The 17,539-nt window shown below is 45.9% G+C and overlaps 1 pseudogene; it reads right to left on the bottom strand.

The window, feature by feature from the left end:
- Window positions 1-17,539, bottom strand: part of LOC125427945 — a 91,120-nt pseudogene that overhangs the window by 10,226 nt on the left and 63,355 nt on the right.

The following is a 17,539-nucleotide window of genomic DNA, read 5'->3' as shown; positions in this document are numbered from 1 at the left end:
ACAACAATACCCCTCCCCAGCCAGCCAAAAGCCCCCCAGAGGCTGAATTGATGTAAGTCCAGGGCGCCAGCTGTGGTACCTGCAGTCTGAAAGCTCAGGTGGGAGTTGACTTCCCCAGTAATGCCCTGCCCCCAGTGGCATAGCACCAACGGGGCAGGGGGCACAACACCCCGGGTGGAGCAGCGGTGAAGGCATGGCTGGGCTGTGACGGTGGTGTTCCAGGGGCGTTCCAGGGCGGGTGCTGCTGTGGCAGGGGCGCAGGGTACATACGTGCCCCGGGTGCAGTTTCCCGTCGCTTTGCCCCTACCTGCCCCACCCCACTGGTGTGATTGGATGCCAATGCAGGGTGGAACGCCAGCCACTCCCAGGTGACCCATCCCACTGGCACATTTGCCAGTGAAAACGCATGAGCTCGCACTGGTTCCAAAGAGCCATTCCCCCCACCCTTGGGATGGGGCTCTAGATTTGAATCAATATGCTATACTTCCAAATTATTATCCCATGCTTCCAAATATGGATTCTCCCACCCCATGGGCAGTGAGAAGTCCCTGTGGTATTTGGGAGCATCCAGATGAAATCATGTCTAATGCAAGCTTGAATCACCAGACTTTTTTGGCCTGTAGGGGGGCGGCTTTTAGGCTAGCTGCACCAAAATTTCAGGGATATTGTGGGAGACTCTCTTGATGATTTCACCCAGGTTTGGTGAGGTTTGGTTTAGGGGGTCCAAAGTTATGGACTCCCACAGGGGGTGCCCCCATCCCCCATTGTTTCCAATGGGAGCTAATAGAAGATGGGGGCTACACCTTTGAGGATCCATAACTTTGGACCCCCTGAACCAAACTTCACCAAATCTGGGTGGTATCATCAGGAGAGTCTCCTAAAGATACACTCAAAGTTTGGTGCTGATAGCTTAACAATTGCACCCCTGACAGCAGGAACCCCCCAAATTTCCCCAGATTGCCCTTTGGCATGGATTTAAACATTGAAAGTGATGCTGTTTCAGGGTGGGGGATAATCCACCCCAAAACAGCATCACTTTCAATTTTGTTTTAACTGGGGACCCCAGATTCTCCCTTTAAGGTGGATTTAAAAGGAGAATCTAGGCTCCCTAGTTTAAACACCATTGAAAGTGATGCTGTTTGGGGGTGAATTCCAGCATCACAGCAGCCACCCATGGGGGGGAGGGGTGCGCAAAACTCACATTTTGCACTAGGCTCCATTTTTCCAAGCTATGCCTCTGCCCAGAGGGGAGGGCAGAAGGGACTGCCGGTTGGGAGCCCCGCTGGTGGGGGGGGGGGGGGGCGGAGCAGGGGAGTCTGCTATTCCCAGCGTTGGAGAGCTGCTTTTATAAGCACTAAGGCTGGGGCAGGGCTTGGGGAGGCCTGGCCGGTCTCACCCCATAAAAAATCTATACCTATGTCACTGCTGCTGGATCAGACTACTGATCCATATAGTCCATGATCCTTTCTCAGACAGTGGGCAAACACTATACGCCCCAAAACAGGGCATAGAGCCCTGGGCCTTTCCTTTATGCCTCTTGACACTGAAACTCAGAGATTGACTGCCTCTGAACTGACTCTAATCACCATGGCTGGTAGCCAGTAATAGACTTATCCTCCATAAATCTATCCAATCCCCTTTAAAGCGGTATCTGTCTGTGGCCATCACTACATCCTCAGCAGGGAATTCCACATTTTAATCACTCTGTGTAAAAAAGTATTTCCTTTTGTCCATCTTGAATCTACTGCCCATCAGCTTCACTGGATGCCCTCAAGTTATAGTACTGTGGGAGAGGGAGAAAAAGTTATCTTTGTGAACTTTCTCTACCCCATGCCTAATTTTGTAAATGTCTATCATGTACCCCCTTAGATGTCTCTTTTCTAGGGTTAGTACTTGGATAGGAGACTGCCATAAAAGACTCTGGAGAGGAAGGCAATGGCAAACCACCTCTGCTTCTCACTTGGCCTTGAAAGCCCTTTGCAAAGGTTGCAATGACTTGGTTGCAACTTCACAGCCCTTATGTACATAATAGGCAATGTGAAAGACTGCCACGTGAGAACCTGGAGAGCTCCCTATCTGCTTAACAACTGAACTTGATGGACCAAAGGTCTGATTCCGTATAGGACAGCGTGATGTGTGTTCACGTGCCGTGCTCTCGATCAGATTGGCTCCTGCATGCTTGGGAAACACTGAACTCTCAGAACATGTCTGAGACCCAACATGGGGACACACCCAGAAAAAATGTTATATATAGTTAGGTTATATCGGTCAGTGGAACATGGGTGAAATCAAGGATGGCACAGCAAGGGGGTTGTATATCAGAGCTGACATAGAATATAGGTAGATAACATGGATGGGAGGCAGGACTAAACGTTGTGCTTTTTTACCTTGGTCCTGAGGGTACAAATTCTTTAAAAGTGTACTCCTCCACCAGAAGTTCTTTTTTTGGCATCTTCTGGATGAACTCCAAGTATTTCTCGCCAACCTTGTAGGGTTTGCAGAATTCAGTCAAGACTTGGTATCCCTCAGGGATTCGCTCAGCTTGGTCATGCCGAAGCTTGAACATCCTCAAGGTGACCTGAGGGAAAAAGCATCCGGAAACCCGGTGAAAAATGATGCACTGAGAAAAGAATAACCTACAAAGATCAGAACTGGTTTTGAAATTTATAGAACCTGCCACAGTACTCAACCGGTGACTAACAGCACGTGCTGGGAGCTAGTGTGTTAATGGTTCCACTCCCACTTCACCCATGAGCTCACTGAATGACATTATCTCTCAGTCCTAACCTGCCCTCTTCAGTTTGGAACTAGCCAGGCTGATTGACCTTACAAGACTGTGGCTGATGGTTTAAGTGTTTAGAACTCTCAAAACAGATCTCTCTCAAAAGCCAGTAGTCTTTCTCAAGCCTATGTTTCTCTCTAGCTGCTAAATTCGCTCAAAGGGTGGTTCCTTTCATTCTACAACCCAAGACTACTTGATGTTCTTTTTTGAGAAGCATTTATACTCCCCCCCCCCATCCATCTAATTTTTCTCTCTCCAACAATTCATGCACCACTGCACTCCTGAATTGTTGCAGGATTTGGGACTTCTGGGTATAGAATCTGGAGGGTATTTTTCAGGCAGAAATCTAAAAATTGCATGCATAACAATACTTGGATGACCTTATATTGACTGGAAGAATCATAGAGTTGGAAGAGACCCCAAGGGCCATCAAGCCCAACCCCCTGCAAAGCACTCCTGACATATGTTCATCCAGTCTCTTTAAAAACCTCCAAAGAAGGAGACTCCACAACCCTCCGAGGCAGTAAATTCCACTGTCGAAAAGCCTTGACGTTCAGGAAGTTCTTCCTAATGTTTAAGTGGAATCTCTTTTCCTGCACCTTGTTATTTGCTGTTGTATTAATCACCTGATACCCCCTTCGGGTAGGGCTGCTTATCAAATCAACCAAATCAAATCAAATCAAATCAAACCAACCAAATCAAATCAAATCAAATCAAATCAAATCAAATCAAATCAAATCAAATCAATCAATCAATCAATCAATCAATCAATCAATCAATTACTCCGTGTCCTAGTTTCCGAGGCAGCAGAAAACAAGCTTGCTCCCTCTTTGACGTGGCATCCCTTCAAATATTTAAACATAGCTATCATGTCCCCCCTTACGCTTGTCCAGACTAAACATCCCCAGCTCCCTAGGCCTCTCTTTGTAGCGCATGGACTCCAGACCTTTTACCATTTTGGTTGCCCTCCTCTGGACCGGTTCCAGCTTGTCAATATCCTTCTTAAATTGTGGTGCCCAGAACTGTACACAATATTCTTGGTAACTTCCCCTCTTACTGTTGGAGATGGGTGGAGAAGGGCAGGGAGATTCCTGGTAGCTGGTCGCCACTCACCCGTGTCATCACTTCATCTCCCTGGTACACCAGCTTCCGGATGTGGGAGACACCTTCTCCCCCCTAACTTTCTTCAGCTCCTGCTGGCGAGCTTTGGCATCACAGATGCAGCTTCTATAGTTGACTTCCGATTCCTGAGCCTGGACATGATGAAACATGAATTGATAGAAGAACTGTAAAAGTGCTGAGTCAGAAATGCAAGAGACAGGGTACTTGAATACTGGAGGGATTCCTATGGGTAGAGCCATAAACAGGCCCCCCAAATTTCACATTCTGCATCCCCAATCAGTGTGTAGATATCTATCCTGCATCATTGAATCTTAGATTGAGCCAAACTGAGTCACGTGGTTTCAATTTAATATTTGCATATAAGAAAAAATATATATACAACACGTCCATGCCACCTTTCCGTTCAAACAGGGTCCCGAGGTGATGAACATCCAAACATTAAAAAAAATTAAAATGGCATTTCAAATATTTATACAATTAGTTGTGGTGGGTTTTCCGGGCTGTGTGGTTGTGGTCTGGTGGATCTTGTTCCTAATGTTTCACAGTGTGTAACAGACTTCCCTCTGTGATGCACCTCTGAAGATGCCAGCCACAGATGCAGGCAAAACATTAGGAACAAGATCTACCAGACCACAGCCACACAGCCAGGAAAACCCAACACAGCCAGTTGAATCCAGCTGTGAAAGCCTTCGGCAATACATTTATACAATTTGATAAATATGGGTTAACATACAAACCCAATACAACCTGGGACAAAGGCAGGTAAAAATTACTGGAGGTTTTTGTCAAACAGAATAAAAAAGTCTTCATCCACAGACAACAACAGAAGGAAATAGACAAGTCTCAAAGTTTTGGTGCCATGACCAAAAAAAAAATTTCTTGGGTTGTCACCCATCTAGCCTCAGTTAGTAAAGAACCTGATGGGTAGGCTCATGTAAGTGTCCTTGAAATCTTGGCACTTTTCCCGCCATCTAAACATTTCATGGATCTCCATCGTGACTGGTGATTTAGTCATCTACTTGGAATCTACACCTTGATTCTTACCAAATGCTTCCAAAATAGTTCCCACATAAAATCAACAGCTAGAAAACAACTATCAAATTGATCACCAATAAAACGCCAAAGTTAATATTAACTAGGGTACCATTAATAGAACATCGCCTCTGGTTGCATTCAGCAAACAATCAGAGGCTTCAGACATCAAGAAAACAAACCTCCTTCATGTAACAACGAAAAAAGAAAAAGCCTTTCAAACCCTTCAAAGTGCTTTTTTTTCTTTTACATTGTTACAATTGTGCTGAGGTTATGACATCTCTGAGTGATGTTTATACACAACTGTTTGCTTTGTTCAATTGCAGCCAGCGTGAGATGTTTGCATTTTCCCACTCATTGCAACGGCACAGTCAGCTTCCAGGTGTTTGAAGCATGCGGGAAATCTAAACATTCTTGAAATGTTTAGTGCCAGAGATGAGAATATATTGTTTTGCCTGGCACCATTCATCTCTGGGTTTTGTTTATATAGCTCACACTGGTTTAGTACGAATAGTGGTTTATTTCGTATATTAAGTGTGCTCTTTGTTTCATATATACACAATTGATCAGTCCTGCAGGTGCCAGTCACAGCTGGATTATTGTATACCTGTACCTCCACACAGTGGCTTTTCCAGATTATTGCTGGTATCTCGCACAGCCCACCCAGTTCCCTTCTGGCCAGTTCAAACACCATCAGGGCTTGAATGCCCCAAATATGGGAAGTCTACACCAGATATAGGGTCAACAGATCTGCTGAGAAATATCTAGAGATTTTGAAGGTGGATCCCGAGGAGGTGGGATGGAGAGACTTCATCAGTATAAATGCCATGGAGTCAATGATGCATCTTCTTAATAGGACACATGAGTATCCCATGTCCCTGGCGCGACGCTGCTGGAGCCCTGCCCCCTTCTTGTCACCGCAGGACACCCTGCCCTCCACAGGGCCGGCAGGGAGGCCAGGGTGCCACAGTGCAGGCCAACCCAGGAGCCCAGGAGATGGGCTGCTACCGGCACCGCCCATCTGAGCTTACCCCGAGCCTCACCCTCCCACGGCATCTCCTGCTGCCCCCCAAGTGGGCGCGGTGAGGGCGAGGTCGCCAGGCGGGAGGGGTCACAGGAGATGGTCATGTCCCCGGGTGCCATTTAGGTCTGCACGCCACTGCATTGAGTCCACTTTCCACTGCACCCATTTTCCCAGGTGAACTGATTCGTCACCTGGGAGATCTCATAACAAGTAGAGATCTCCAGCCACCACCTGAGGTTGGCAACCCTAACCGAGGTCAGATTTTCCCTCCCTCCTCCCACAAAAAAAAACCAGAAGCTCTTAACAGCAAAGCTTTCCGAATCCCAGGCTCATACCTTTAACTGCGCTTCCTTGATAGCGACGTCGTTTTTCCAGTTGCTTGTTACCACCACAGTGCCTCTGGCACTTTTCCGCTTGCACTCTGGCGCTTTGGCTTTCTCCAGGTCTCGCCAAGCGCTGAAGGTAGTGGATGGATTTGTCCATGCGGCAAATGGAATCATTCTGCAGGTGGAGGAGGAATCATTTAGTGCCAGGACTGAGAAGGATAAGGAAGCAGTTGTTTCTGTTGGGCCTACACAGCTTGTCCTACTTCAGAACATAGCTGTGTAGGCCCAGCCCAGGCAAGCAAAGGCAAGGGCTCCTGTGTGCCCGAGGAAACTGCTTATGTGCTAAACCAAACTGCAAATGGCTTTGGGTACTTTTGCAAAGTTGATCCATTTGTTAAATGTGAATGTGATAGAGCACCCTGCGCGCAGAGGGTCGCAGGCTTATCCCAGGCACCCCAATTGAAAGACCAATTTGGAGGTGATATGAAAGGCATGAGACCAGAGAGCTGCTGCTGTTAGAGTGGGCAACACCGAACTTAAAAGACCAGTGATCTTAAAAGACCCAGTATAAGGCAGCTTCTGTGTTCATGACTCCTTGCATGTAATTCTTTAAATCAGACTGGCAGCAGCTACGTCCTATGACTAGGAACAATAATTGTGTAAAAGCAATGGCATCTAGCTGCCTCCAACCTGTTCTATGAACCGTAGGTCTTCTAAAATGTCCTATTGTTACTAGCCTTGCTCAGGTTCTGTAGACTGAGGACTGTGTTTCCTTTATAGAGTCAACCTACTTCATGTTGGTCTTCCTTTCCTGCTGCCTTCAACCTTTCCAAGAATTATTTTTGGCTCTAGTGACTCTTTGCCTTCTCATAATAGTGGCCAAAGAATGATAGCCTCCATTTAGTCATTTCAGCTTCTAGAGGGAGTTCAATAACTGCAGTCTCCGTCCCCTCCTGCCCTTGCATCAGTTCTTACCATCCGCCTGCTCCTTCTGCCACTGATCTTTGAACTCCTTTCTCCATTTCTCAAGTTCATTCCTCTTGGCCAAAAGAGGCTGCAGGGAAAGAACAAAGACATATTACACACTTTTGCATCATTCTGTTGATGGAGGGGAGCCACCTCCGCCTGCAGCCCACAGCACTGTCTGAGTCGGTTGCTGGTTGGTTGAGACAGAGTAGGTTAAAGCTTAACCCAACAAAGACGGAGGTCCTTTGGCTGGGCCTCTGGGAGACCGAATTTCAGTCAGCCAAATTGAGGGGTCATGTTGGCCCCAACATTCTGGCTCAAGAGTCTGGGGTCCGCCTGGATCCTTTCATTATCTATGGAGAACCAGGGTGGCCCATGTTACCCAGGTTATGCTCTTCCACCGCCAGGTAACGGTGGCTGGCTCCTATCTCTCCCAGTCCCACCTGGCCACTGTGATCCATGCTAATGTCACCGCAGGCTTGATTATTGTAACTCATTTTACGCTGGCCTTCCTCATGACTGATCCGAAGCTGAAGTTGGTCCAGAATGCAGCTGCACGGCTTCTAACAGGTGGTGGTTATTCAGGATCATATCACCCTGTGCTGTGCCGTCTGCACTGGCTTCCGTGGAGTTCCGGATCGCTTTCAAGGTGCTGTTTTAACCTTTTAAGGTCTACGCTGCATGGGGCCCACATACCCGCGGGACCGCATCACCCCTTATGTCCCATTAGCAGGTCGCCATGCCGGCAACGGGTAGAGATCTACTGGTGACCCTGGTCCTGCAATGATACCGGGTTGGTTTCAACCCGGCCAGAGCCTTTACGTTCTGGCCCTCGCCTGGTGGAATGCCTACTGCCAGCACGGCGGACCTTAATGAGTTCCGCAGGGCCTGCAAGACGGAGCTTTTCCACCGGCTTTCGAGGCCGTCGCGGATCTACTGCCCCCCATCTACACTGAAATTGGAAATCAAAACTGAGACTGCCGCTCCATTTCATTAAAGCTGGGCCTGTTCCACGAGTAAATTCCATCCCAGGCCCTACTTACTCCCTCCTCTTTCTTCTTTAATGTATTCTCGGGCGGGCTTCGTCTTAATTAATAATTTATGAACTGGGTTGCTTAACCTATAGTTCTGTAGTAAACTGCTGCTTAGTTCTTAGGGTTTAATGATTTTAGTATTTTATGTTGTTGATTGCTGTCTATGTAACAGCTATATGTTGGAAGTCAGCTCTTGAGCCCCTTCGGGATAGGCCTATAAGTTTAATAAAATAAATAAATAAATAAATAAATATGAAATGGAATCCCTGTGGCTCCCTCCAGTATTTACAAAGCCAGTGAATTCCTTTGTACCAGAAAGGCTGGGAAGCTGGGGTGAGAATGGAAATGTACATGTGACTCTGGAGGGGGAAGCTACATGTGAATGTCTCCCAGGAGATCTCCAGCCACTACCTGGAGGTTGCTGGCTCCAGGTGAAGGCCTGGACTGATCAAAATATAGTCAAATGTGAACAGTTATGGAAATAATACTTTGCACAGGGAGTGATGCATGCTTAATCCTTTCCACATATTGCTAGCCAGTGGAAGGCAGAGTCACATGTGCAGAGGCTTACACATTTTTGCACATACTGAATAATGCATTTTCAGTTCACCTTAGCAATTATTTGCAAGTGGATTTTGCTACTTCACATAATAGAATCTAGCCGTAAAATGCACTGAAAGTGGATTGAAAGTGCATTGTCAATTAAAGTGCTGTAGTTTCTTATTGGCCAAGGGTGGCACATGATTCCCTCATACTTCTGGGTAACACCCAATCCTTCCATATGGTGCCTATCCTTCCTATGTTCTGTTGTCCCTGGCTCGTACCTGCTGCCCAGAAGCAATAACAGAATGGCGAGAGAAGTGTGGGTACTTTGTTGGACAACATACTTTCTTAACTGCTGCACCCACATGCAGAAGCGTAGCTGGGCCAGAGTACGCCTGGTGCACACTCTGGCTTTTTCGCCCGCCCCCCCGTGGCGGCGCCCCCCCACTCCCACTCCCACTCCCACTCCCACTCCCACTCCCACTCCCACTTACTTTACAAAACCGAGCAGGCTGGAGAACAGGCCTTCCTGTACTGGAGACCCTGGGAAATGTAGTTCCCACCAGAACAGAAAGGCCTATTCTCAAGCCTGCTCGGTTTTCTAAAGTAAATGCGGGGGGTGGGTGCCGCCGGGGGGGGGGGGGGCGGGGGAAGGGCTGGGGGATTTTGCGCCCCCCCAAATGACCCAAATTTGTGCGCCCGGTATGTCGCGCACCCCCCGCTTCCTGGGAGTTTCATCGCTGCCCACATGGGAGCACCATACTTGACTTAACACTGTTGTACTATTGGAAGATGCCTCAAGGAAGTGGTACTCACTACCATATGGAATTATGGGTATGATACCCTTTTTGGAACATACTGATCCTACTACCCTAGCTGCAATTTTTTTTTGCTGTCAAGTCACAGCTGACTTATGGCAACCCCAAAGGATTTTCAAGACAAGAGAAGCACAGAGGTGGTTTGCCATTCCCTGCCTCCGCATCAAGCCCCTGGTATTCCTTGGAGATCTCCCATCCAAATAGTTGCCAGGGTCGAAGATGAGAGTGTGTGACTGGCCCTAGGTCACCCAGCAAGTTTCCAAGATGGAATGGGGGATTCAAACCTGGGTTTCCCAAAACATAATCTGACACCATTACCAATGGCCAATGCTTGTAAGGCTTGCAGACAGAAGGTATGATGTGTCAGCATGCCTGACCTTCAAAAACCTATCTGTACACAGAGATGCCATAAGAGAGCTAGATGGAGCCGCTCAAGTTTCTTGCTGTTCTCCCTCTGACATGCCCCAGAGCTTCTTTTCCTCCCATCCTTAGCCTTGTTTCCTTAAGCAGCTACAAAAACTGCAGAAAATGCTCTGGTACCTGTCATTTTAGGCCTCAGATTGGTTGGGAAGATTGGTGGCTGCCCTTCCAGCAAGCCAGAAATGCTTTACCTTGTAGTATTCCCTCTCTTGAAGAATTCCCGCAGTGTCGATGGCTACTTTCCCTGTCTTTATGTCGTGCTCCATAACCATAGTGTATAGCTGCTGCAGGGGCATATAGTGCTGGGGAAACAAAGAGAGCCAATGTCACTGACTTCTGTGGTTATTCCATCTGGAACGAGGACGTTTGGGTTCAAACCTTGGTTCATTGATAGAAGCACTTGGGGCTTTCTTTCAGACACATCAACTCGGTACATTCCGTTATCACTAAGATGGAAGGTTGACTTCAGGAATTGTGTTAATTTGGCAGGAGCTCCGTGCAGTTGCCACTGCATATATAAAAAGCTTATCAGATGAATCAGCCATGAAGTCTACACACCAATGCTGCACTTCCCAAACTGGCAGGGAGACTCCCTATGCGCCCATTCAAGAAACAAGTTACACTTAAGTCCTCCCCATGTGGTCATCCATCCAAGTAATAACAGTGGCCAACCCTGCTTAGTTTCCAAGTTCTAAGCTTCCAAGTTCTAAGTTTCCAAGTTCTAATTCAGGCTGCTGCACTTCAAGGCCAGGGGTTCTTAGCCGGTTGCATCAAGACTCTCTCTGCCGATTTGTTTGTTCTTTGCGAGTTATCGTATGTTCTTATTTTACATCCACCATGCAAGATCACAACTCAACAAAGTTATATGCAAGCAAGGCGGAAAACAACAACAAGCACCTTTGGAATTTGCCACTTGCACTTCGGAAGTTGCAAACTATTTTCCAGCGTTGTTCTGGAAACTGAAAAGCGGCTTGCCTTTTCAGCATGTGATGGGGATTTCAAAGAAACCTCCATCCCATCCACATTATCTCTCTCCCTATGATCTCAAGGGTAACTTAAAGTGCACTGGGAAGTCCTGATTCTTCCCATTTACAGGGGAAGAATGAATGAATGACTTTACTGTTGAGGTCATATCATAATAAATAATCACAACAAATACAAATTAAAATAACTACAAAATCAAACATGCAATAAAGTATCCATATCTAAAAGGAAAAAAATCAAACATTATTAAAATAATTAAACAGATGGGCTAGTTGGTGCATCAAGATTGTTATCATAATTTCCCCCCTAATGTTAACTGAAAAAAATTAAAGGTAGCTACAGTAAAGTAATGAATGGGAAGACATTTGCCAACAGAATTGAACTGGATCCTCATCTGAACCAAAAACGTTTAACAAAACTAAATTCAACTTGAACCAAATAGAAGCATACTAAATCCAGTGACGTACATAATGAACAAGATCCTCAACATGATTAGATCCACATGGACACAAGTGAGAGCCCAAAGATGCCTTGCTGAACCTACCCTTTAAATACGCAGAAGGGAAAGATTGAAACCAGGCACTAGTGAAGGTCTTCCTTAAGGGAGCACTGACCAAATCATTTAAATACCTAGAAATAGATCTATTGTGCTTAAACCTGGAATACACCAAGGAATATTTAGATTTCTGAACCAGACTTGTTGCATTTTTTTCACAGACCCATGCTTGAACTTTACTAAAATCCCAAAACTTTATCACTTCTACGGAGGACAACCCATAAGTTTGAAGAATGGGAGCCACCAGTTCAGACCAATAATTCCTTTTCATATAAAATTGAAGAACCACTGTATTAGGCACTGACTTCTGAACAAGTGTCACTGTGCACAATCACAGAGAACCTCTTATAGTCAAGTTTACATCACTCTTTGGAAAATTAAAACTGTACACTTTTCTGAGCTAATAATATGGTTCTCTCTCTCTCTCTTTTTCTTCTCATGTTGGAGAGAACAGTTTCTGCCCAAGCACGAAGACATGTTTCAAGAGTATCATTTCCAACAAGACATCATTTCCAACAAGACACATATGAGTACATGAAAACACAACAAGACACATATGAGAACATAAGAACACAGCAACTGTATGGTAGGTGATGAATTCATCTTCATGAATACGTGTACCTTAACAGTTACTTAACGGCATTTCTGCCATTTTAAACAATCTTCAGAATGTTCTTTGCAAACTCAGTCTCTATGAATGACATCAAAAAGAAAATGCATTTGTAAAGAAAATGCATGGTAGGAGCCAAATAACTTCTTTTTGACCACAAAAAAGATAGGGTTTTGGAAAACAAAAGGGTAGCCATGTTAGTTGTATTGTAGCAAAATAAAAGTCCAATGGCCCTCAAACAACTAAGATTTATTTAAATAGGGTTAGGTTGGTAGTCATATTGGCCTGCAGTAGAAGAGCAATATTCAAATCCAGTAGGACCTTAGCTGAGATTTCTAGGCTACAAGCTTTGGAGAGACATAATAATGTGCAACCTCTCTCCAAGATGAGTCAACAGTATTTGAAGGGGGGAAATGTATAAAAATGGGAAAATATCATTCAGATGAGTTGCTTTAACTTGAAGTGGTTTGTCAGGTTGCCAGCTCTGGGTTAGAACCTTGCTGGAGATTCTGGGGCTGGAGTCACCAGAGATGCAGGAGTTTAAGGGAGGGAAGGGTCTTCTAGCAGGGGTGCAGCCGCTTTACAGTCCACCTTCCAAAGCAGCCATTTTCTCCAGGGGAACTGATCCCTGTCATCTGGAGATCAGTTGTAATCCCAAGAGATTTCCAATTCCTACCTGGAGGTTGGCAACCCCAGGTCTGTGTGAAGAAAGTATAAGTTTTGCTCTTGAGCTCACTGGGAGATAACTTACCAGCAGGAAAACCATTTGGTCTTCTGACATGGCCTGGCTAGGTCACAAACAATTAGACCCCTTAGAAAAGCTATAAAACTGTGTTTATGTTTCCACAGAGGAAATTAGATTTGATTTTCCAGGACCACATTCTAAAACCCAATCTGTCAGGTTAAGAGACAAAGGCCATATAACTCAGGTCACAGGGATTGGAGGGGAGATTCGATTCTGTTTTGAGAGAAACTACGAAAGAGACCTGCAATTGGAATTTGGATTATTTTTCTGTTATTTTCTTTTCTTTCCTTTCTTTTAATAACATCTTTAAAAACTCAGCAGTTTCAGAGTCTGGATTAAAAGAACCCTGTTCCCAATACGTTACAAGGGAGAAAGGGCACCCCACCCCCTTTTTCCTTCACATGGTGGCAGTGGTGGAATTCCAGTACTCTGTTCCTTTTTGTGGCAATCGATTTTCATAGTCTGTTAAAGAGGGTTTGGGAACAAGAATTTGGAATGTTGGTCATCCTGTTTACCATACTGATGTCATTAAATGAAGCTTACCATAATTCAGACGTTTGTCCACCCAGTTCAGGAGTTCCTTGACATATTTGCACCACATCTTGGCATACTCCAGGGTTGCCTCCACACCTCCATCACACTTGCTCACCATCTCATCAGCCTCTTCAGCTGAGGAAAGTAGTGGATTAGTTTCACTGAGCAGCTAGCATAGGAAATGGAACGGCTGTGTCACAGGGGAACCTGATCATTATCAGATTTAGTTCCTGTGAAGCAGGTGGATCGATCTCTCTTGAGAGGCAGGGGCTGATTTTGCACAGTAAAAATGCCCCGTGCTATATCCGGGAGCGCAGCTGCTGCAACGTTTTTTACTCTGCTGTTGACTTTGCACTGCTCCCTGGCTCTCCAACACTTGCGCTGTGAGGTCTTCAGCAATGTCTTCTATGCATGCGTGGAAACCTCCGTTTCCCACATTCTGATTGGTTGAATATCCCCCCTGCTCTCCCCACTAACTTTCACCAATTTAGTTTTAAATGACTCTGAACAAAACAGGCATGCTAGCTATGTGTAAATATTTGAAGGGATGTCAAGTTGAAGAGGGAGCAAGCTTGTTTTCTGCTTCCTCAGAGACTAGGACACGGAGTGATGGATTCAAGGTTCAGGAAAAGAGATCCCACCTAACAATTAGGAGGAACTTCCTGATCATCAGGGCTGTTCAACAGTGGAATTCACTGGCTCGGAGGGTTGTGGAGTCTCCTTCTTTGGAGGTTTTTAAAAAGGGCTGAATGAACATATGTTGGGAGTGCTTTGATTGTGTGTTCCTGCATTGCAGGGGATTGGACTTGATGGCTCTTGTGGTCTCTTCCAACTTTATGATTCTATGATCCCATCAGCTAACACATGCCTGACTTTTAAACTTATAGGTTTTCATTCCAAATGCATATATTCAGTGCAATGATGACCAGTGGTGAGCGTCATAGCATTCTTCTCCCCTTATTTGCCTTGTTTCAAGTTACAGTGGGCAAGAACTGATGAATGATAATGAAGAGCAGAAATCCTGAGTGGGGTTTTCTAAGGCACATGAGCAGCTCTGGTCATGTCACTTCCAGCACTTACAAGCAGGCCACTTTATTCAACAGTGTTGTGAAAGGCAGACCAACATATTCCTTCCTGTTCAATGTGAAAGCAGCAAGGAAGGATGTTGATAATTGCTAGGCAACCATAGTGAGAGGCTCCTCCTAGCTAGAAGAAATTCAAGGTCAGTCACACTGTAAGGTCAGTCACACTGTAAGTTGTAGGGTTGCCGGTCCAAAGCTGGCAACCAACAGGAGCCTATGTTGGGGCTGGAGACTTACTGGCAATGTCATGATGGCCCCAGTGAAGCAATGAAGTCACTTCCAGCACAACCCAGATATGATATCATCATGTCAATGGTGACACTCTAGCTAGCATTTGCCCAAAACTCTATGGCCGTTTCCGCCATACGAACAGTCCCGGTAGGGGCAGGGAAGATGGTGCAAGGCTGTGCCGTCGCCCGAACGATGTACCTTCCCTGCGACCTTCTGGCACGTCGCCCAGGCCAGGGGACTCCCCTGCCCTACTTAGCGACAGCTCTGGAAGTCGCAGGCCGAGAAGGCGTGTCCCAGGCCTGGAGCAACGCGCCTGCGCGAGAAGGTGCGCATGAGGAAGGTAGAAATTACGGATTCAGGAAAGGGGGGATGGCACCTTCCAGCTGCTGCCGTTCGAGCGTTGCCCAGCATGATGATGTACTTCTGGGATTGACCTGAAAGTGATGGCATGGTATCGCCAACAACACTAATAGCCCGCCATTCTCCCTCCAGTTTTCCCCTGCCACCTGAGTTGCAGTGGGTTGAGCTAAAAGGGGTATGAGGCTGTCCTCCTTGTGCAGTGGTGCTGGGGTGAAGGGAAAAGGTTTATAATGAAAAGGCAGACTTGCATTTCCAAACTCAGAATTAGTCCTTCTGTTCATCCACCCTTGCATTACCTGTCATGTTTGCTGGTTCTTCTACCTCTGAATTTCTGTCATGCTTACAGAAACTTTCATCTGTCTATGAAACAGAAGAGATGGGAGAATTTAGGGACAAGAAGGGTTTGTTTGTTTTTAAAGTAGGCAAACAACTCCAAAAGAATACCTACTCCTCCCTTTTAAAAGCCTCATTCAGAGGGTTGAACACACAACTGTATTGTTCCATACCTGCAGTTTTTCAGGCTCCATGTTCAGGTCTTCAGTGCTGTTGTCATCTGTATTATCAGCAAAGAAATCAACTGTCCTGCAAAGCAAAAGAAATCGACAAGGGAAATGACATATGAGACTGAATAAGTGCTTCCTTTACCATGAGGCAGAGTGAGGGAGCCATCTCAGGCCAAGGATTTTGAATGCCACTAAAAAGTAACAATTTTCAGTTATTTCATTTATTATCATTTTTACCATGTTGAGAGAAAAGGACCATTTGTACCTCCCCTTGAGGCATCAAAATGTCTTGGGTTGTCTTGATAAAGTACAATCCTATATCCAATACCAATAAGTGTCTGAACTGTGCAGACTGAAAATCTAAATAGGGGACACCCAGGGTGAAAGTATATGTTCCTATAAACCCAGAATAACACCCAGCCCAGATTTGCTGGAAAATATCAAGAGTTGCAGAAAAAAACTGGGGGTTAATTCCCCCTGCCAAAAGTAAAAGGACAAAGAAACCCACCCTACTTTGCAATTCCAGATGCCACACAAAAACTGGAAAAAAAGGGAAACAGGGATTGGCTAGGGGAAGTAAATGTAAATGACTGATGGACAGGTGAAGGGACTGGGAGTTGGGCAGGGCTGGGAATTGGGCAGGGTAGGGAGAGAAGAATCAAAAATTAATAATTTGGTGAGCTGGGACGGGAAGAGGAAAACTGTGCCATTGGATGGTTTGGGGTGGCAAAGAGATGAAGGAGAAGGTTGGAGGTAGCAGGAACTGGGATACAGTCTTGTTGAAGAAGGTTGCGATTCCTGATTATTCTCCCTAGTACTGGTTACAGGACTTAGAATAGGAAGGATGCCATTTCAGTGCAGATAGTTGTTACAAGAGTAAATGGATGTTAAACAGCACATCCTGATGCCAGGACCTGGCATACTCTGAATATTGTAACAATGTTTAACTGCATGCCTTTACAGGCTATGTGGAAGCAGCCTGAGGGCCAGAGACAAATTCCACTCAGATCTAGCTGCTTTACCTGTGTGGTGCCTGGGAGGTCAACAGAAACAAGCAAAATGGTGGAGCCCCAGATATTTCCCTGTTCCTTTTGTGAGGAGCAGAGTTTTGTGGCAGCACAGTGAGTATGCATTTCTGTACTGCCTTCACAGGGTACACATAGGCACTATACTGTGGAAACAAAGCTACCAACATCCCTGTGCAGGGGTCCTCAAACTTTTTGAGCTTCTGGGCACTTTTGGAATTCTGACACTGCATAGTGGGCACAGACACAAAATGGCTGCCACAATATTGCTGTCACCGTTGGTATATATATTCACAATCTGGCCCCCTCAGCCTCTTAGACACTGAAATGCTAATTTAGCAGAGTGCATGAGGCTATAGTTTGTGCAGCAGAGCCCCATCCAAATTCTGTGTGTGCCGGGAACAAAATTACTCAGAGATTTTTTTTATCTGTTCAAATTAATACATTCTAGGAATTCCATTTCTAGATATGATAGAGTAATTACAGTTTCCTAATCTAATCTTATTAAGTAGGATGGAGAGAGATACAGGGCATGCAGCCCACCTGTTGGGGAAAAATAATGCCAAGTAACAATTTATGGACAGCAGAAAAGGATAATCTTTATTGCAATAAAGAGGAACACAGAAGTTGTGTACACACTTATGGTTGCAAGAGGGAGAAGTGTGTGTGCAGTTTCAAAAGCCGGCTTTCCTGCACGAAGGCTGGGGGTGGAGCTCTGGGGCATGGCCCCGCCTCCCTTGTGCACCAGGGGCATGGCTCAGGGTGTGGGCCTGCCCCCCCGCCTCTGTGCAGGCTGGCTTTTGAAAGCCAGCTTTTGAAAGCCGACCTGCAGGGGGAGGGGC

Source organism: Sphaerodactylus townsendi, linkage group LG03 (genome assembly GCF_021028975.2).
Source record: "Sphaerodactylus townsendi isolate TG3544 linkage group LG03, MPM_Stown_v2.3, whole genome shotgun sequence".
Lineage (NCBI taxonomy): Eukaryota > Metazoa > Chordata > Lepidosauria > Squamata > Sphaerodactylidae > Sphaerodactylus > Sphaerodactylus townsendi.
This window is presented reverse-complemented; position numbering and strand designations above follow the sequence as displayed.